General features: G+C 36.7%; 1 protein-coding gene and 1 pseudogene across 2 annotated transcripts in view; both read left to right on the top strand.

The window, feature by feature from the left end:
* The window catches only part of PCSK2 (proprotein convertase subtilisin/kexin type 2), a 247,401-nt gene that overhangs the window by 47,638 nt on the left and 179,346 nt on the right, over positions 1 to 20,417 (top strand). The window lies entirely within an intron of this gene.
* On the top strand, positions 2,799 to 3,566 carry LOC102879193 (annotated as a pseudogene).

Genomic DNA, 20,417 nt, shown 5'->3' with positions numbered 1-20,417 from the left:
GTCTAGAACAAGTAAACAGCAGTTAGACAAAGAGATTCATGTCTAAATAACAACCCAATTGCTGGAGTTTATTTAATTGGTTTCCCATTATTTGTACTGAAAATGTTGTGTTTTTCACTCTCTCTAAGTATGTCCTATTTAGCAATAAAGAACTTATTGCCTGAAAGAAAACAGGTAAGGCAAAACAATTTTCTATTTTCCATTCCCCTTGAAAAGGGAAAGCAGCACACCCCACATAAAAAAAATTGCTTAATGGATGTTAGTTTGTAAGGACACCTTAGAGAAACGACAGGAGAAAGCCCTAACAAAGAACAGAAGAAAGTCAAAGCAACTCAAATCGATTGTGTCAAAAGAGATTCAAATAATTGTCTACTAAGAAGAAAAAAAGCAAAATGGAGAGAGCAAAACTGGAGGTCGTTCTTGAATTCTAATACTAGCTCTGACACCAATAAATCATGTTTCCTTGAACAAACCATTTTATCTCCCAGTCTTCATTTTTTTTTATCTATACAGGGAGGAGTGTAGCCTAGTTATTCTCCAAAATGCTCCTCACATCTTAATAACTGAGATTCTAGGGGCAAAGTGAAGTTCCCCCAACTGGTTAATGCCAATGCTAGGACTGAAACCCAAATATTTCCACTAGTTTGTGATCTTTCCTTTGCACAGCTTTATTTTCATCTGAGAAATAAATTTTTTCTTTAAACCAATACTCCAAAGTGCTTAAAAGAAATATCATTTATGTTAGTATCCTCATAATTTAGAAGAGAATTTCAAATCTTGTGTTGTTCAAACCAGTCCTTCAAGAGCCCTAAAATTTTATTTTTTGTCTCAAGAGAAATGTTAGATTATGAGGTAGAGGTCATTCATCCACTTTAAAGGTAATAGTTCCTTTGTCATGTTTAATAAATGGAAATTTGGCATCAGATTTCATTTGACAAGTGGCTACGGAGGATTGGAGGTATTTCGACTAAAAAAATAAAGTTCAGAAACCACTGATTTCTCAATAGGTCCTGTTCTCCTACCCAGTCAAGTGGTGTCTCTAACGAGGATCACAAACTGAGTGCCTAGAGAGGCCAGGCAAATAAGTTACACATTGAGGTGGGTTGGATGTAAGCAAAGCAGCAATTCAAGAGAACAAATGAGAACATTATCTTCTTCCTCTAGGCGGAGAATACAATAGGAAGTAGAGGGGACTGCGGAGAACCAGAGATTACACACCTTGTCAAAAGAAGGAAAAAGAACTTCTTCCCCAACTGATTGTTACCCCATAAAAATGGAGGCTCATGGTTGCCAGATTTCCAAATTTTAAAGAAAACCAGAAAATACCAATCTTGTCCAAAATATTTGTGTTTTTAAAAAATATTAGTGACTAAGTCAAAATTTTTTAACACACTAGAAAGCTAAAGAAGATGTGTCAACAGAACAAATTTGTCCATGGAGGTCATTTTGCAATCCCTGTTCTAATACCTCTCAAGACAGGATGACCTTTATATCTGGCAAGACACCTTTATAACTAGCCCCTGACTTCACTGTTTGTGAAAGTTGTCCACATAGAAGTTCTTCCTTAAAGCTACTTCCTTAAAGTGTTGGTCCACAATCCAGGTGTTGCTTTTTGGGGCCAAATGATTTCATTCTCCATGTTAGAGCCCTTCAAACACTTGAAGATAGTTATCATGCCCCATGGATCTTCTTCAGAGTAGAGATTCCTGATTCTTTCAGATGTTTTAATTTGGTGCTCATTTCTTGTGCTTTCCTGATCTCTTGAAACATTGTCTGAGAACTATACACACTGTCCAGCTACAGTCTGATGACCTCAGAGTTTCTCATATTTTGAAAGCTGTTCTTCTGTTAACACACCGTAAGATCACTTTAGCCTTTTTTAGAAGTGATATATCTTGTTATTCACTAATACTGACCCTACAGCTAGCCAAAATGTCTAGGTTCTTCTCAAATATTCTGTGAATCAATTCATCTTTGGAGGATGAGGGTATTGGTCCTAAAGCAAGGACTTAGATTTAATTTTTGAATATTTTATCTTGTTAGAGTCCATTTTGACCTGTCAAGATTTTATTGGATTCTCATTCAGTCTCCTTCAGCTTCCTATCATCTATGATTTTGATCAACATCCTTAACCAGTTCTTAATAAAAAGGTGTAATAGGACAGAAAAAAATGGCAAAGCTCAGATCCTTTTGTCCAAGAAGATATAATCGATTCATATAGACTCTAAGGAGTATCTCACACTGACTCCATATTGAAAAGAAAGTATAAAGCACCCAAAATTTAAAAAAAAAATCCACATCATTCAGGTTAAATGAAAAACAGTGTCTCACCAGGGAGGCTATTTGAAGACTGGGTTTATATGGCTTAACTGCATTATTCTGAATCTAGTTGATTTGTTTGTGTACACTACTCTCTGAGCAATCAGTTTATTTGCCATGGAGCAATCTAATTCAGCCATTCACATGACCAAAATCACCAGACCAGCCAGTTTTCAATCTGGTCTTTTAAAGTAATTTGAATTCAGTTGATAATTTGTCCGCACATCTGTAACTGGTTGATGTTTAATCGTAAAATATTTTAATCAAAGAACCACAATCAATGAGTAATCATTAGTTCTAATCATGAGAGTCCCGGGTGGCACTCAAGTGTGGACCAAATCAAATTTTTCTAAAACTTAATAAAGTGATTCCTTTTAAATGAATAAGTCGTGATATAATAGAACTAGACACCACGTGTCCCAGGCTCGCTTGGGATTCTTGCCTGGCTCCACTGGGAAAGGCCAACAGTTTGGCCCACCATGTTCTTCTCAGAGGTGCTCCAAGCTCAGGTGGCTGGCCTCACCACCCAGTGGAGAAGACATATAAGGAATTTCTGTAAGAAAATGGTGCAAAATGGAGCTGGAGGAGCTTTATGTGTTCACAGAGATACTCCTGAGAATAACCCAGATAGATAGTCCATTTGATTTCACACCGGAAACTATAACAGGATAGACGCAATTGTAAAAAGAAAAAAAGAAAAGAAAACCTATCCAGAGGGCATAAAGCAGCAGCTGTGCTTCCAGTCCTGGATTTAGCCCAAAGTCAGAATGGATGGCTGCCCATCTCTGCTATAAACAAGGTTGCAAAAGTTTTACAAGTACCACCAATGAGAGACTATGAAGTAGCAACCTTTTTATACAATATATAATCGAAAATCAGTTGGAAAGTTTCACATTCAGGTCTGCACTTCTACACCTTGCATGCTTTGAAACTCTGATTGCATACTGGAGGCCATTCAGAAAAAGCATGGAATAAAGTTTGGGGAGACTACACCTGACAGACTTTTCACTTATTGAGGTGGAATATTCAGGGGCCTGTATAAACACACCAATAGTTCAAATAAATGACAACTGCTATGAGAAACTGACACCTAAGGACATTGAATGAATTATTGATGAGCTTGAGGCTGGCAAAATTCCAAAACCTGGGCCAAGAAATAGACACTTCTCTTGTAAGCCAACTGGGGCATTACCTCTTTGACTGAGCCACCCAAAGGACCTGGCTTTGGTGTGCAAGGTGGCCTTTAATTTATATCACAGGAGAAATAAAATATGACTCTCCTGTCTACATACATTTTTAATATTGTTCATTTCAATCTGTGAACATGTTGGTGGTAACCTAACAACTTGCGGCTATAAGTACCATGTCAAAACTTTAGAGCTCCATTTTAAAGGCTACTGCTATCTATGGCTAAACATGAAGACATTATTCTATAATCTAGCTAACAGTTACTCCAACATCACCCATTTTCAACTGCCAGGTCACTTTTATCAGTAATGATGTTATTGTGAAATAAAAATTCTGTCAAATTTAAAAAAAAAAAAAGACATCTCAGAAATAGACTAATTCAGCCAAGGATCATATTCTCCATGGCTAAGATGTAACTTACCATTTGACTTCTATCAGAGCATTCAAAAATTTTTTCTACCACTTACTCATGTGACCTGGGCAAGTCACTTAACTTTCACTAATTGCTTCTATTTTATCATCTCTATCATTAAATAACAATGAAAGTCCAAATGTCTGGAAATAAATTACTTTAATTTTTTATCTCTATCATGAAATCACAATGAAAGTGCAAATGGTCTACAAATAAATGCCCAAGACTTCAAAGCTAGATGGATAATTTCATCTTTGAAAGTATATATTAGCTTCATAAATATATTATAACTTTTGCCAGAGCAGAAAAGGTGACAGTGTCATCTACTTCTTTTGCATTTTCTCCTACTTAATTCTGTACTTATTCTCCTTGCCTGCCTCTACTCCATGAAAAATTTTAGTGTGAATTAAAACAGTGTTCCTCAAACTGTATGAAGTTGGGTCCTTGCATTTCCTAACAGAATGTCACGAATAATAAAAATATTAATTAAGATAAAGGAGACTGTGTTAAGATAAAGTTAACCCCCAAGTCTCAATGGTTTAATATACAGATGCTTACTGTCTGTTCATGTTACAAGTCCAGCATGAGTTGGTGTGCACTCTGATTAACGTTATCTTTCAGTCACTGATTCTGTTGAATATTCCAAAATTTTGAGATGCCTTCATCCTAACATATGTCTTTCAGGGCAGTGGAAGAGAAAGGGGATGAGGAAGCATGGCAAGCTTAATCCATTCTTAAATGCCTTATCTTGGAAATGACACATATCATTTCTCCTCACCACCATTGGTCACAATGCATATCACAATATGAAAAAGCTGAGAAATGTTGTGTTCGTATGTATTCAGGAAGTAGAGACAAACTGGATATGGGAAATAGTAAAAGTCCTTTGCACACTCCTTTTTATTCAAAACAATTATATATATATGTGTATATATATATGTATGTATGTATGTATATATATATATATATATATGCATGTTCTATTCTTATGGGTGATTCCTTGGAACTGAGACTTTCTCATAAGCTCAGCACTCATGTTTATAACTATATTGGCAGCAATTACTACTATGCAATCTCTGGCTAGTGAGAAAGGACGCTAGATTTGTTACAAACTGAGGCACTTGTATTTTCCTAAGATGGTTGAACCAACATTTCTCATTATGTGTGGTCTTCTGCAATGTGATCTGACCCCTTCTCTATCAATAGGTAGAGTCGATTTCTTTATCCAGGCTCTGTGACTTTTGGTCCAGTAGAATGTGGTAGGGATGATGCTGTGACTTTTCTGGGTATAGCCCTTTCCTCACCCAGTGGCTTCTACTCCTGCCTCTTGGGACCCAACTGCCATGTAGGAAATGTGACTACCCTGAGAACAAGCCAGATGGAGAGGGTGATGTGCTGTGAGGAGAGAGAGAAGCCAATGAGCACCAAGACAGTAGACATAGGAGTGAAGAAACCATTTTGAAAGTGGATCTTTAAGCACTAGCCACTCCAGCGTCTGCTACCTGTAGGCAACCACCCCGTCATGTCTACTCTGAATTTCTGACCCATGAGATTGTGAGCCAAATAGAATAATTATTTCAAGCCACTAAATTTTGGGTTAGTTTATTATGCAGCAATAGATAATCGGAAGGTAAATGAATTTTCCTACCAGTGCAAATGGGAATGAGTGATGGAGAACAGAGTCACGGCATGGAGTATTTAAAATGAACAGACGGGCTGAACACTGAAGACACTGCACTCCAGTATAGCATATTCTCAGGATCTTTTAGTCAATGTTATTTCTTTAGCTATTATTGATTTTTGTGATATTGTTTATATTTAACTTGTAAATGTGCTTTGGTTTTATAGTTGTGTAGGAGCTATAAACATTCAGAGTTGCTACCAAGTTTTATTTTGTGCATATTGTAAATAGCATATCAATATAGGGAGACCAATGAAAAATGATTTTCCTTTTTCTTATAAAAGAGTCCATTCCTTGTTCAGGTTTATTCAAGTCTAAGAAATGAATGAAACTGAAAAAGATCTCAAAGAGGTGGGCTTCTTCTAAGTGTAAACTTCAGAGTGAGACAAAAGCAAAATGTCCCTTGCAAGGCAGTGACATCAGTGGGTGCTACATGAGGAACCATGCGAGGAGACACATGAGGAGCTATATGTGTGGTGGAGAGTTGAGGGAAGAATCAGGAGTTATGAGTTCTCATCACAACTCTGTTATTTTATTATCTGTAGATTACAGAAAACCACTTTGCTTTTATGGTCCTTAGTACTACCCACCTCCAATTGTGAAGTGATGAATGACATCAGCCCTGCTCATTTCATGGAGTTTCTGTGGCGATCAAATAAGATGGTAGAAGGGAGGTTCTTTGAAAATTGAAATGTTACTGTTGTTCATAAAGATTCAGAGTATTTTAAATTTTATGCTGAAAAATCTAAAAATAACTTGACTAAAAATTTATAGGAAGTGAGTTTTAAAGAACCTCAAGTAAAACTATTTTTAAAATTCAAACCAGTGCCTTATCAAATAGCAAATTACATTGGATTTAAATTCTCTTTTAAGCACAGGGAAACTTGCAGTCTGCTGGGATCTTGGTCTGGAAAAAGAATTATTGTCCCTCTCTGAATTCCTGGTACCTCTTCATCTGTCTGGAGTGCTGGCTTGTGGCCAAGTTTATGAGCTTTGGATAGGTTCAGATTTTAATCTCAGGTACACCACTCCACTTTCCAACAGTATAAGTTTAAATAAACTACTTAACTTCTTATAGCCACATCTATAAAATGTGGCTAATAATACTACCTATCTCCAGTGTTGATGTGAGCATTAAATGAGATGATGCTAAAACTAAGCGATAAGAAAATGATACCCATGATTATTAATATTTTATTTTCTAGCATATAATTACATAGTGACTGATATTGATTTCTGAAATTTACCTGAGCTAGCACTTTTATTCACTTTTGTCCTCTCATAACTTTACACACTTTATAAACGCACCACATTTAGTTATGAGTAGGTGATTTTATTTTCACTGTAATTCTGCCAAAATAATACAGCTTTTAAATTTAAATGTAAGACTTAACATTAAAGATAGCAATCTTTTGCCCCACCTCTCCCAAGTGTCAGTCCCTCAGAGGCGTTATTCATCAATTTTTAATTGTTCATTATGTTATCGCAACATTTTAAAATAATATGTGTTTGCTGAATTATGTTGATTTTTTTTTTCATTTCAGTTGTAGTCAATTGGCTTTCTTATATGGAAGTTGAGAACTTAACTTTCTCAAATACAACACAGTCATATACACACAACGTATATATTTCTTTCAGCTTTGAATGTAGTTATATCACAATATGGGACTAAATTAATATTCAGTGTTTATATAAGTAATAAGTTTATCCACTTATTATGCCAATTACATCTCCTTTCTCAAACGGCTCCCCAACCCCTCCCCTGGAATTTGCAATTGCCTTATTTTTCATTTTCTTAATTTCCCGAGTTCCTATGTCTAATTTTCTCCCTAAACTGTCCAATAGTTGTCTGTCTCCTCTTAATATAGTCAAACACATATGATAAATGATCAGTTTCTTTATTGAGTTGAGTCATCCATTCTGGAGCCACCACCTCCTGGGTTCTCTATGTAGTGATTGCTCTCTGAACCAGCTCTCACCTCTTACTTCATCATCATTCCAGGAATTACCTTTTGCTGCCAGTATTGGATCCCTCTTCCCTAGATCTCATACATTTGTTTTCCTCAGTTTAGTCCCTTATTCTGAATGACAATGTCCCTCATGGGACATGATATTTCTAAGGCTTTTATTCTACATTCGACTTCACTGATAGCTTGGCTGATTATAGATTATTTGGTTAGAAATAAACATCTCTCAAAATTGTTGCTGTATTATCTTGGCTTATAGTAGTGCCACTGAGGATCTGATGATCATTCTGATTCCTGTTAGACACATGATGAATTCCTTCAATCTGGAGATATGCATCCTTCACTTCTGGGACATATTCTTGTATTATTATTTTGATATCTTTATTCTCTGTTTTTTATTTTTTTAAGAACTATCAGTTAGCTGTTGGGTAAATTATAAGATTGATCTTATAGTTATCTTATTTTTCCTTTTGTGCTTTCCATATCCTTTGTCCTTTTGCTCTACGTTTTTGGGAGATTTTCTAACACACACATACATGCATTTGTACATACATGAATATATACATATGTCATATGTGTATACATATAATTTTAAAATGTAAGACCTCTTTCTTGTTCCTCTTCCATAGCATCAAGCTCTTGTTTCATTGATGTAATTTCTGTTCTCTACAGGGTGTTTCTTCTCATTTGTTTTAAAGTTTTGTTCTACTCCTTGCATTGTCTCTGTTTTTTCTGAGTTCACTATTTTATGGGTTTTGTTATTATTTATTTGCTTAAAGTTTTATTTTAGAGTATTTACCCAAATACCTGATTATTCTTATTTGTCTATTCAAATTTAAAATTCTACTGAAACTTCTTTGTACGCAAGTGGAGACACAGCCATTTGTTTGGGTACCCCCAAATAACTGCAGGTCTTATCTCTTGAGCACATCAGTTTTCCAAAGAGAAATACACCCAGCCTGGAAAGAAAAGTGTGGCTGCTTGCGCTCTAGTATCCAATCATGAGAAGAGAATTTCATAGTACAGCAGTGGTACCATTTCAATTACTCCCCCACTTGTAATATGATACTTATTCCCAACACTTTATTATCTCCAATATAGAAACTTTCTGGTCCAATTTCCAAAATAGTAACCTTAATTGTCCTTCACACAGGTTTTCAACCCTTCTCCTCCCCTTTTGATATAGTCGGAGCCTCTAACTTTTGAGTCTTTCTGGGATTCCATAGCATATATCTTGTTGGCTTGTCCCTTGATGTGTGCTTAGGTTCCAGCTTCCCAGTACAGCTAAATCAATGACATTTGTGTGTGGTAAACAAAACATAACATGAAATCTACCCCATTAATGAACTTTAAAGTAGATACTACAATATTGCTAACTGTAAGCATAATGTTGTTCAGCAGCTCTCTATAACTTTTCCTCTTGCTCGACTTAAAATCTATACCCACTGAACAGCAACTATCAATTTTCTCCTCTCCAGAGGCCCAGACAACCACCATTCCTCTTTCTGCTTCTATTAGTTTAGCTACTTTAGATATTTCATATAAGTGGAGTCATGCAACATTTGTCCTTCTACAAGTGGTCATGTTGTAACTTATGACAGGATTTCCTTCTTTTGAGGTCGAATAATATTTTAAGTTATGCATGTACCACATTTTCTTTATCCATTCATCTACTGGTGATCATTTCGATCATGTTAAATATGATAGATACAATATCTATCATATTGAACCAGAAGTCAAAAATATGTTGGGTCAATTATGAGTTACCAATCTGCACTTGACTGTGAGCCTCATAATGGTAGATTCTGTGACTATTTCAGTATTCTCAGTACCTAACATATTGCCTTACACACAGGTGCTCAATGAATATTTGCTAAATGGATTCATAGGTAATTGTGGGTATTCAGATCAATATCCTGAAATATATTCATTTCTCTCCTTTGAATTTTTTCTTTCTTCCTTTCTTCCTTTCTTTCTTTCTTTCTTTCTTTCTTTCTTTCTTTCTTTCTTTCTTTCTTTCTTTCTTTCTTTCTTTCTTTCTTTCTTTCTCTCTCTCTCTCTCTCTCTCTTCTCTTTCTTTCTTTCTTCTTTCTTTCTTTTTCTTTCTTTTTCTTTTCTTCCTTCCTTCCTTCCTTCCTTCCTTCCTTCCTTCCTACCTTCCTTCTTTGCTTCCTTCCTTCTCTCCTTACTTTTTTCTTTTCTTTCTGCTTGCTTGCTTTCCTTTTCTTCTTTTCTCTCTTAAGTACTATATACCACTCGATTTAATTTAAAAATACATACATAAGAAAAATTGGTTTTTCCCTCAACAGAATATATTATGCAAAATCCCTTAATTACTGTCTTAATTTTTTCTGTTTCCCATTGAAATATCCACTGTCTGGTAAATAACATTTCCATTGCCTTTTAGATGGCTCAAATAATGTATTGGCTAATGTCATCCTTGAATATTACTGAAAACCAAGATGAGAATGTGATAAGAAAACTGAGTATCTCAGATGCTCCCTCCCAAATTGAGTTATCACTATAAGGATTTAAACAGCATAATGTGTGTTTTCTAATATTAAAGAATTAGTAGAGAAGACACATGCATCATGAATAATGTCTAGACAGACTGAAGGCATACCTTTGGCATTTGATTAATGTTTTTTTTCCCCCACTTCAATGAGGGTAGAAGATGATGTGAGATAAACTATATTTTTCTAGGATTTATTTCTGCTCTTAGTTCTCTGCATTTTGTAGTGGATTCATTTCTTTTTTATTTGTTTTTTCCTTTTGTCTTACTTTCATTTTTTCCATCAAAGTTGGGTTTTTGATTATTGGCATGACATTTGAGTATTCATTGACTGCAAATCTTAAAGTGTTTAAAAATCTTAAGGTATCTCAAAGTGTGTCTGTGTGGCCCATCCACGTGTAAATATCCTCGCTTCCTTTATAAAATTGTTGATCCTACTCTCAAATTGTTGATTCAAACTTCTTTAAGAAATACTTTTATATTTGGTTATTTTTAATGACACAAATAATGCATAAATGCATTTTTGTTGCTAAAAATCCAAACAAATGTAGAAGATAAAGAAAAAAAAAATGCCCCTGTCCCCCATCAATCTCTTTCTTCTTCCCAGAAGAAAACACCATTATCACCTTAGTGTGCAGCTTTCAGATATTTTTCAGTATGTCTACATGGATATATGTGTACATATAGAAATTAAAGGGGGGGAGGGTTGTGTGTGTGTATTAACAGTTTTTTAACCAAAATGGATCATATTATATATGCTATTTTGCAAATTCCTTTTTTTTTTCACTTACTAGTATATTTTAGAGAACTTGACTTATAGGTACATATGCATTTACTTTTTTCTTATTAAATACTGCATAGTACTTAAAAATGTATGTACACTCTTTATTTAACTATTAACCTATTGGTGGAAATTGTGTCATTTCAAACTTTTCACACATAAACAATGTCTCATGGCTCTTTGTGCACATGTGCGATTGTTTCTTTAGAATAACCACCAGAAATTCTAGCTGGCCAAATAGGTGTATTTGCAAATAAAGCACAGTAAATGATAAACTCCTAAGTCAGCAGTTTGGAAACTCTATGTCTGCTGCACAAATCAATTATTCTGATTTGCTTTTCAGTAACCTCACTGAATTATTCTCCTCTATTCACTGTACTTTAACTTGCTCAGTAGGCCTAGCAAGTACTATAAATACAACTTGTATCCAAATCAGATATCCTGCCACCTTTGCCTTCTCCCTCCTTTTCCTGGAGACTTACTTTATGTCTTTTCAAAAATAATTTTAGTTGGATGTGAGGTGACCCTGGTGAAGTTCACCACCAAAGCTATTTTGGATCAAAGTAGGCACGTGATGCCCTTCTCAGTTGATTTACCATCCATGTTGACTACCCATCCACTAAGCAGATTTTGTAGGCAACTTCTTTTTATCCTCCTAACTGTGCAATGAAATTAGACTTCTCCCATACCTACAATGGCCCCTTACTGATTTTCAGCCCTCCTGAAACTCCTTCTTTATCCGAACACTTTTTCCTGACCCTGATGAAAAGTAAAGTCCAGAAGAAAAGCCTATGAACTTTGAAGTTAGGTGCTCCTGTCCCCTTGGGGACAAACCTCAGTAAGGACAGGATCTCAAACATGGGTGCTTTATACAGCTTGTTCCAACCCTTGCTCTGATACTTGTGTTCCTATGGTGATGCTGAGAGTGTCTCAAGGACCTCCCACCATTCTTGTACCAGTTCAGGGTGATGAGTCTGAGCATGCAAATGGCATGTGTGATGTTTCTCTTTGTTCTAATTAATCTGTCCACTTAATGTGGCTGGAACGGTTTCTCACCCCTGGACATCATTTTATCATATACTCATCTTTACTTTGTCTGCTTCCTGTTAGTTGCTGTGAATCCCTATGCATGCTATACCTATTAGCCTAATATTACAGGCCATGGCCAACTTGTACATCAAGCAGGATATTCAAGTACCTTTTGTTACAGGACTGAAGATGTCTCTGAACCCTCTGGACATTGTCCTGCCACTCTCGCCTGACTGCCATACTCGCTGCTCCTGCCTGTGGACAAAGGCTTTCTCTGGAAATTGTAGGGGAATTCTCTATTATCCTTCTTGGCTACTTCTCCCATAATGTCACTTGACAATAGTAAACCACTTGACTATTGGCCTTGGATACCACCCTATTCTTGTATCTATCCTCCAACTTTGAGTTTCCCAGTGCCATGCACACAATCTGTAACAGTTCTTTCCTGCCCTGTTTTATTCTATATTACTCTGACTATATCTTTCAGGAATTTCTCGTGGTGTATGTTCCACCAAGGAAACCCTTTCTTATTCTCCAATGCAGTTAAGGATTTTTTAAAAAATCTATCATTCTGTAATATCTAAGGATTTGAAATAGAGAGAGGAGGTGGGAAGAGGCTTTCAGTATACTATTTGTGCCAATTCCTATGTAACTTTAAGTGTGGAACATCCATTTCTTTCATTGGCTGTGCTTAGTTTTGACCCAGATATAATTGTTATCCTATGTACTGCTCTTTTACAAGGCAAGCTTACTTAAGGAAAGAAAGAGGGAGGCACCCCACTGTTGTATCAAATACTGATAAGCTTATGCCAATATAATGCCTCCTCCTCATCTTATTTCTGTAGCTTAGAATAAAAATAAAACCTCCAAAGGAGGTCTAAAGAACAGCACATTAATTAAAGGAAAGTTGGGATTTTTTTTCCTAAGAAGTGCCTAATAACTAATGGACAAGCAAAGGAGACTCATTAGTGGAAATAATTCCTTTGAAAGGGCGTACATGCTGTGAAAGAAAGAACTGTTATGCCAGGCTTTTTTTTTAATGAAGTAAGACCTTTTGTCTTTTTCTTATTTATCATACAGGCTGGAGAGAATGAGTCTGAGTGAGTATTGTAGATAAACTACCATGATTTGAAGTTTATTCAGGTCTCAGGTTACCTATCTCTCTCTATTCTCAGTGACAATTTTTTTCATTCCTCATTGCCTTGCCTAAAAGATGGTTAGAATTGGGGCCTCTTTAGAAAGTTAGACCTAAATGTAACAGCTTACACCCTATTAGCCCAGTTAACTGATCAACCATTTGAACACCTTCTATGGGCCCTACTCCATTGAGCAATTGAATGGGAACCTGTTCCCTTTCCTCAGGATGCTACACTCAGACAGGAAAGGAAAAGGTGCTATGATAGGTAAATGGAAGGATGGATGGATACGTGAATATACATACATATATACATACATACATACATAAAGAGACTAGAGAAGAATTGAGTTCTAAACTCTGTAGAGACCTAAAATGAAAAAAGATATTCACAAATGGGGGTGATCAGGATGAATTTAAATACTTAGGGAAGTTTGATGGATGCCTGGAGTGATGTCTAAGATTTGCATAATAAATTGAGATCTTATCTGGAGCTCATTTGCCACCTCCCACCCGACACCCTACTGTGATGGTTTAAACAGCCTCAGAATCTCCAGAAGAAACTAGCCAATTTAACAAGCAAAAACAGCTGGACCAAATGGAAAGGATGGTGAGGCTGAGCTTCCACGCATTAAGTATCCGTTTATTAGACGAGGCCTAATTTCTAGCTCTCTATCAAGCTAGAATAAGACCACCATACGATTTTTAGGGTAAGCATTTTTGACAGGTGCTTAAGGCTTCAGTTTCTTGGCTGAAGAATTAAGTCATTACCTATCTTCTCATGCTAAGGAAAGAGGCAGAAGACAATTAGATTTCAGATGTAGGCACTGCCAGTTGCTTACCCCATCTAAATTAGTGGCTACACTTAGACTAGAATCAGCTATCATAGAAATTACTCATCTACTTTGCTTCTATTCAAGCCTCTCTTCATGGGCACAGATGAACAAATGAGTCTCACAGAAGTTTTTGACTTTTCTGAGATGCCCCAGTTTATCACTGCTAGAGCTATGGCTGGAATTCACCTCTTGCATTTCTAATGCATGTGGCCCATCCACATTCTCCTCTGATATTTAGATCTTTGACAGGCATCCATGAAGCCCTGGCTCTCTTGGGCATCTTATAGTAAGTATCAGCTCCACCCCACCATCACCACCTCAATTGGACTAGAAGTTTACAAATCTCTTTCATCCTCTGAGGATGGTGTAAGATAAGCCCGAGGGTATCACTTCTCCCACTTGGAGAACATCATACCCACTAGATATAAAGACTAACATTTATGGAGCTAACAAGTTAAAAATTGAGAATTACATCCAGGTTTTCAGTGGCACCAAACTTGGTCTCTGCCTGCTTCTCAACTAATAGGACTCACCGAATCTCCTGGAACCACCTCTAATATTTGGTTAAGAGGCATGGAGTGAAGTCTAAGATTTGCATAATAAATTGAGATCTTATCTGGAGCTCATTTTGCCACCTCCCAGCCCACATCACATAGTAGCTACTGCCTACTACTATTGACAATGCTTTTCATCCTGTCCATGAAAGCAATCTTGATTTTCCCTAGGCCAGACCCTAATCACCACCATGACCATTTAGCTCTGTCTTTCAGGAGTTATATCTGCTACATTTTCCCTGTTCTTTTCTTATGTGAGAGAGCAGGCACATGCAAGCCATGAATCTCTCAATAGCCCTGAATTCTTGACAAGACTGTATTTTGAGCTCCTCTTTCAGACAACAGAGTGGCCCCATGAGAATAGTAACCTTCAGACCAAAGCTTTGAGGAAGTGCCAAAGGATGGTACAAATCCTTAATTGGGTCTATACCTGGCAACCATGACCCATCATGACTGTTAAAGAATTAGGAGCAGAATATTTCTTCCTCCCAATCTAGGAGTTAGGCTATGGTCTACATCAGAGGTCCCCAACTCTCGGGCCACGGACCAATATCAGTCCATGGTCTGTTAGGAACCAAGCCACACAGCAGGAGGGGAGCGGCGGGTGAGCAAATGAAGCTTCATCTGTATTTGCAGCCCCTCCCCAGCGCTAGTATCACTGCTTCAGCTCCACCTCAGATCATCAGGCATTAGATTCTTACAAGAGCACTGGTCTCTGGTGCCAGACCACTGGTTTACATCATCCAGGCCCTAGCATTTGGGGACCACTGGTTTACATTATCCAGGCCCTAGCATTTCACAGACATACCTGTGGATCACACTATGGCCTCAGAGGAGACTCGAAAAAAATCTCACTACCAGAATTCACAGGAACTCCTGACAAAATTCCAGGATGAAAATACCTATAGATTTATCTTTAGTCTTTTTAATTAAATTATATTTTTATGAATCTTAATTGGTAGAAAATATAAATTTCAAAGCCTGCAGAAAATGCATAAGTGTAGACAAAGATGGCCAAGACTTTCCTCTAAATAATTCTGTATGGTGAATAAAATCTCACTATCACTACTGGATTGTTCCCATCTTCCCACAGTGAACAGCTCTGCACAGTGAGGGTATTGCTCTTCCTGGAGCCCCATTGCCAAAAATTAGCAATAAAAGAAGACCTTACTACCTGACACATGTGGCTACTTGAAAATTATCTGAAATAAAAACAAGCCAGAATCAGCATAATAGCACAAAACCCAGATGTCTCTTGAATAAAAGGTTAATCAAATGCTAATGTTAAATGAAAAAGTTTCAAAGACAGAAGGAAGAATATTGAAGATGTATGGAGAAATTAGATGCAGCCTCCATGCAGCTGGAAGAGCAAGCTCTCTGCATAGAAAGGTTTTTTTTTAAAAAAAAAGGAAATTAACCTTTTCAGAATATGTCAGATACTTTATGAGAAATGTACTAAATACCATTCCCAGAGCTTACAATTCAAATAAACAACTGAGCTGTATTTGGAAGGAGTAAAATGTAGCGATTGCTGCAATGCTTTGAATATTACCCTTCAGCCATATTTTGGGAGACATTTATATATAAATTCTAGTTTTGCCAGGAATTCATGAGTTGGTAATATTTTTAAGCCCACTTGCTTTGATTCATAGATTGCAAAATGGTCCAGGCCTCACTCCCCAATCCTTAGCCTTTGACCCTTCCGTGATGAAAGGTCATGTTCATAGCCCATATAGGTCTGGGTTCTCCAGAGGAACAGAACCAAAAGAATCTACATATGAAGAAAGAGAGATTTATTTTAAGCAATTGGCTCATGTGATTGTGAAGGCTCGCATGTCCTAAATCTACAGGGCAGGCCAGCAGCCTAGAAATTCCAGCAAGAGTCGGTGGTGCCATCTTGAGTCTGAAGGCTATTTGGAGGCAGAATTCTTTCTTGCTCAGGGACCTCAGTCTTTGCTGTTAAGGCCTTCAAGTGATTAGATGAGGCCCACATACATCATGGAGAGTAATCTACTTTACTCAAAGTCTACGGATTTAAATGTTTGTTACATCTTAAATAATACCTTCACAGCCACATCTAGATTGGCGTTTGATCAAACATCGAATATCATAACCTAAACTGCTGATACATAAAATTAACCATCCCACAGTCTAATGATCAAAGCAAACAAATCAAATGGTAATTGATATACAAGGGATATTAGGAAGGTCTGCTGAGAGAAAGTGATGAGTTTCCAAGAGGAAGGCAGAATAAACCACGGCAAAAAATACTTTTCACTATTTCTCCATGAGAATGTGGAGACATTTCAAGGATCTTTGTGTTCAGAATGTTTTCAATGTAAAGGGTGTGTGTGTGTGTGTGTGTGTGTGTGTGTGTGTGTGTGTGTGTGTGTGTGTTGAAGTGGGTAGAGGACAAGAAGGTGATGCAAATGAACCTGAAAAAGTAAACAGACCAAGAAGGGGAAGATTTATTCTTTTTCTGTTTAGCGTTATTGACTCCCCAGGCATAGGGGCAAATGTGGTCATGTAATTTTTTAACCAGTAAGGTTTGAGCATCCACATACCTTACTGGAAAGAAGTCCTCAGTTCTCCAAGAACTCTGGAGCTTCAGAGGCAGCAATACCACATAGCAGCCACTGTCCCATCTTAATTAGGCACCAAGCTCAAGGCTCCTTTTAGTTAAAATTCCCACCCCTGGCCTCCCAGTGTTCCATCAAGCCACCCTAGTGGGACACTTGGGGAGGCTTGGGGAGCCTCCCTGAGACCCTGGGCCTCGTGCAGTACCTGGCCTTAAGGCTTACCTGCCTTTACCTTCAATGTGGCTTTACTGGGGCCCTTGTTGCTTTTGCCTTGTACCTACCCTTGATGTACCCACCCTACGCCACCTGAAAGAGCAATCTGACCTGGAATCTGAGGTTTGGGTGGTTTTTCCTTCTTTCTCAGAATGTCCTGCCTTCCTTATACTAAGTGATCTCGCACCCACTCACAGACCAGCTCTGCAGTCTGGATCATGTCACTGTGTGTGCCCTTTCCCACTTGCCCCCTAAATCTACATAGCAAAACAGGAACCCTTCATGAGCCCCTTTCACTAAAAGAAAGCTCTGCTCTTAGGAGAGCACTTCTTGTGGAAGATGACATAAACACTATTGTAAGGATGTCCTTTAATGGGGTCTCCATCTAATTTCCACATTAGCAGATACCCTATTACCCTAAGGAATATGACAATGCTCCCAAAGGCAGAAAAATCCAGGATGGCATTTCAATAATTGGAACGACAAAGGCTTTGTAGAAATGGTCTGGCTCAGTGGAGGGTGGCTTTGACAGGGAGCAAACCAGTAGTGACATGACAAGTGCAGGTGCCATTCCAAGGGTGTGGAAGGCTGAAAGAAGAGGCAGCAGTGAGTCTCTACTCCCATTCCAACTTCTGTGGCTACAACAACATAATTCCTGGTATTATGGGCTGAATTGTGTCCCCTCAAAATTCGTATGTTGAAGTCCTAACTTTTGGTACCTTAGAAAGTTACTGTATTTAAAGATAAAGCCTTTACAGACATAATTAAGTTAAAATGAGGTCATTAGGGATGGCCCTAATCCAATCTGGCTGGTGTCCTTAAAGAAGAGGAAATTAAGACACACACAAAGGGAAGACCATGTGAAGACACAAGGACAAGATAAACAACTACAAGCCAAGGAGAGAGGCCTCAGAAGAAACCAGCCCTGCCAACAGCTTAATCTTGGACTTCTGGACTCCAGAATTATGAGAAAATAAATTTCTGTTACTTAGGCCTGTGGCACTTTATTACAGCAGCCGTAGCAAACTAATATACCTGGCTTCATTCTAAATTGAATTATAGTTAGCAATTCTAAATTACTTCACAAAGCTATCCTAAAAGGTTACAAGAAAAGACAAACTGGATTGTTGAGCTGTGCTATTGGATCACAGAAGGAAAGAAATAAGGACAATGAACCATCTTGTGCCTGGAAGGAGACATTTTATTTCACTTAACAGAAATATCAGCAGAGTCCTAGATGATGTAGAATAAATAAGTGATAAAATCTCTTATAATTTTAGATGTAAATTTATGTAATGATATTACCTCTTTGCTTGTTCTCTTAAGTTTGTTAGATGAGTCAATATCTATGTTGAAGAGCAAAATGAGTGGTGGAGTTCATCCATTTGAAGTCTAGATTTATACACCTAAAATGAGCATATATAATAATGCAGGAGGTAACCATGCGTATTGAAGGGTCAGAATAAAGCTTCTCTCTTAAAAACTAACACATTGATTGTAATAAATGTCCCACTGTAGAGCTGATGTCGACAGTAGAGAAGGCTATATATGAGTGGAAACAAGTATATGAGAACCCTCCATACTTTCCACTTAGTTTGCTATGAAACTAAAACTGCTCTAAAAATAATTTGTTAATAAATAATTTATTAATCTCAAAAAATAACTAAAATTAGTTAACAATTAAAAAACACTTTTATTATTAAAAAAACGAACATAAATTTGTCTTATGTATAGCTATGGACATATAGGTATTGATATATCTATACAAATAGATAAAGATATAATAATCAATACATATAAATAATCAATATATATTTTTAGAGAGTATAACTTTGTCTTAATTAGCTTAGGCTATTATAACAAAGTACCATATACTGGGTAGCTTAAAAAACAGACATTTATTTCTCATGGTCCTGGAGGCTGGGAAATCCAAGATCAACATGCCAGCAAATTTGGTTCTTAGTGAGAACCCTCTTCATATCATGGTAGCTTCACCCTCTCAACATAATCAAAACATAATCACATCCCAAAGGCTTTATTTCCAAATACCATCACATTGGAGGTGAGGGCTTCAACATATGAATTTTGAAGTTACACGTTCAGTTCATAACAACTTTCAAAATAAAAGCTACCTATAGTCAGGGCTAAATATCGCTTAACATTTTTTGTTTATATCTTTTTAGTATCACTATTTTTAAATTTTTATTTTACAAAACTTACAGCCTATGGTATAGTCAATATATGTTTTACTTTATTCTGTAATATTATTTTTGAAAGCTACTTTGTTTTTCATTATTGAGGTATAGCATTGTTTATTTAACAAGTTCCCTATTTTGAACCAATGACCATTTTAAAATTTTTGTAATAAATGAGCTTCAGAGAATACTGTTGTGAAGAAAGTCTTGTTTGTACTTTCTAACGCATTCCTGATTGTTTGCAGAAGATAAATTCCTAGAAGTAGAATTGCTGCATTAATCAGTTTGCCCATTTTTTTGGTTTTTAAAAACACATTTCTATAAACAAGGTATTATTGTAATTTTCTATCCTCTCAATTTGAGAATCTAAAGATGGTATCTTATTTTAGTTTAATTTGCATGTATTTGATTTTTAGTGAAAGTGAATTTCTCCACATATTTCCTAGTCATTTACATTCCTTTTTCAGTGGAATGCCAGTGATCTGGAGTCTGTTACTTGCAGCAGAATCTGCAGAATAAAGCATTGCTGGCACGCAGTAGGTTTTCAATCTGCGATGAGACAAATGATTTGCCTTTTGATTTTTTTTGCCCTCTTTCAGGGGAGTGTTTATATTTTCCTTAAGGATCTCAGTGATCCCATTTATCGTAAGAACATTAGCCCTTTTCTATTATCCATATGGTGAATTGTATGACAATTTAATAATATTCACCACCAGTATTTATCACCATGTACTTAACCTGGGATATACACTCTACATACTTTATCTCATTTAATTTTTACTACCACCCAAGGAGGTGGATATTATTACTTTGTTTGCTAATGGAAAAATTAAGAATCCCAGAGTTTAAGTAATGCTCTGGTCACATTGTCAAAAAACAATACCCATTTCCAACTGAAATTTCATAAACATTTACCTTTGATGATAGATTTTTTTCTTTTTAATTACTCTTATGTATGTTTCTTGGAATAGTAAATATATTCACATGGATCAAAAATAATACATATAGGTATAAAA

This window comes from Pteropus alecto, unplaced genomic scaffold, assembly GCF_000325575.1.
Source record: "Pteropus alecto unplaced genomic scaffold, ASM32557v1 scaffold45, whole genome shotgun sequence".
Classification (NCBI taxonomy): Eukaryota; Metazoa; Chordata; class Mammalia; order Chiroptera; family Pteropodidae; genus Pteropus; species Pteropus alecto.
This window is presented reverse-complemented; position numbering and strand designations above follow the sequence as displayed.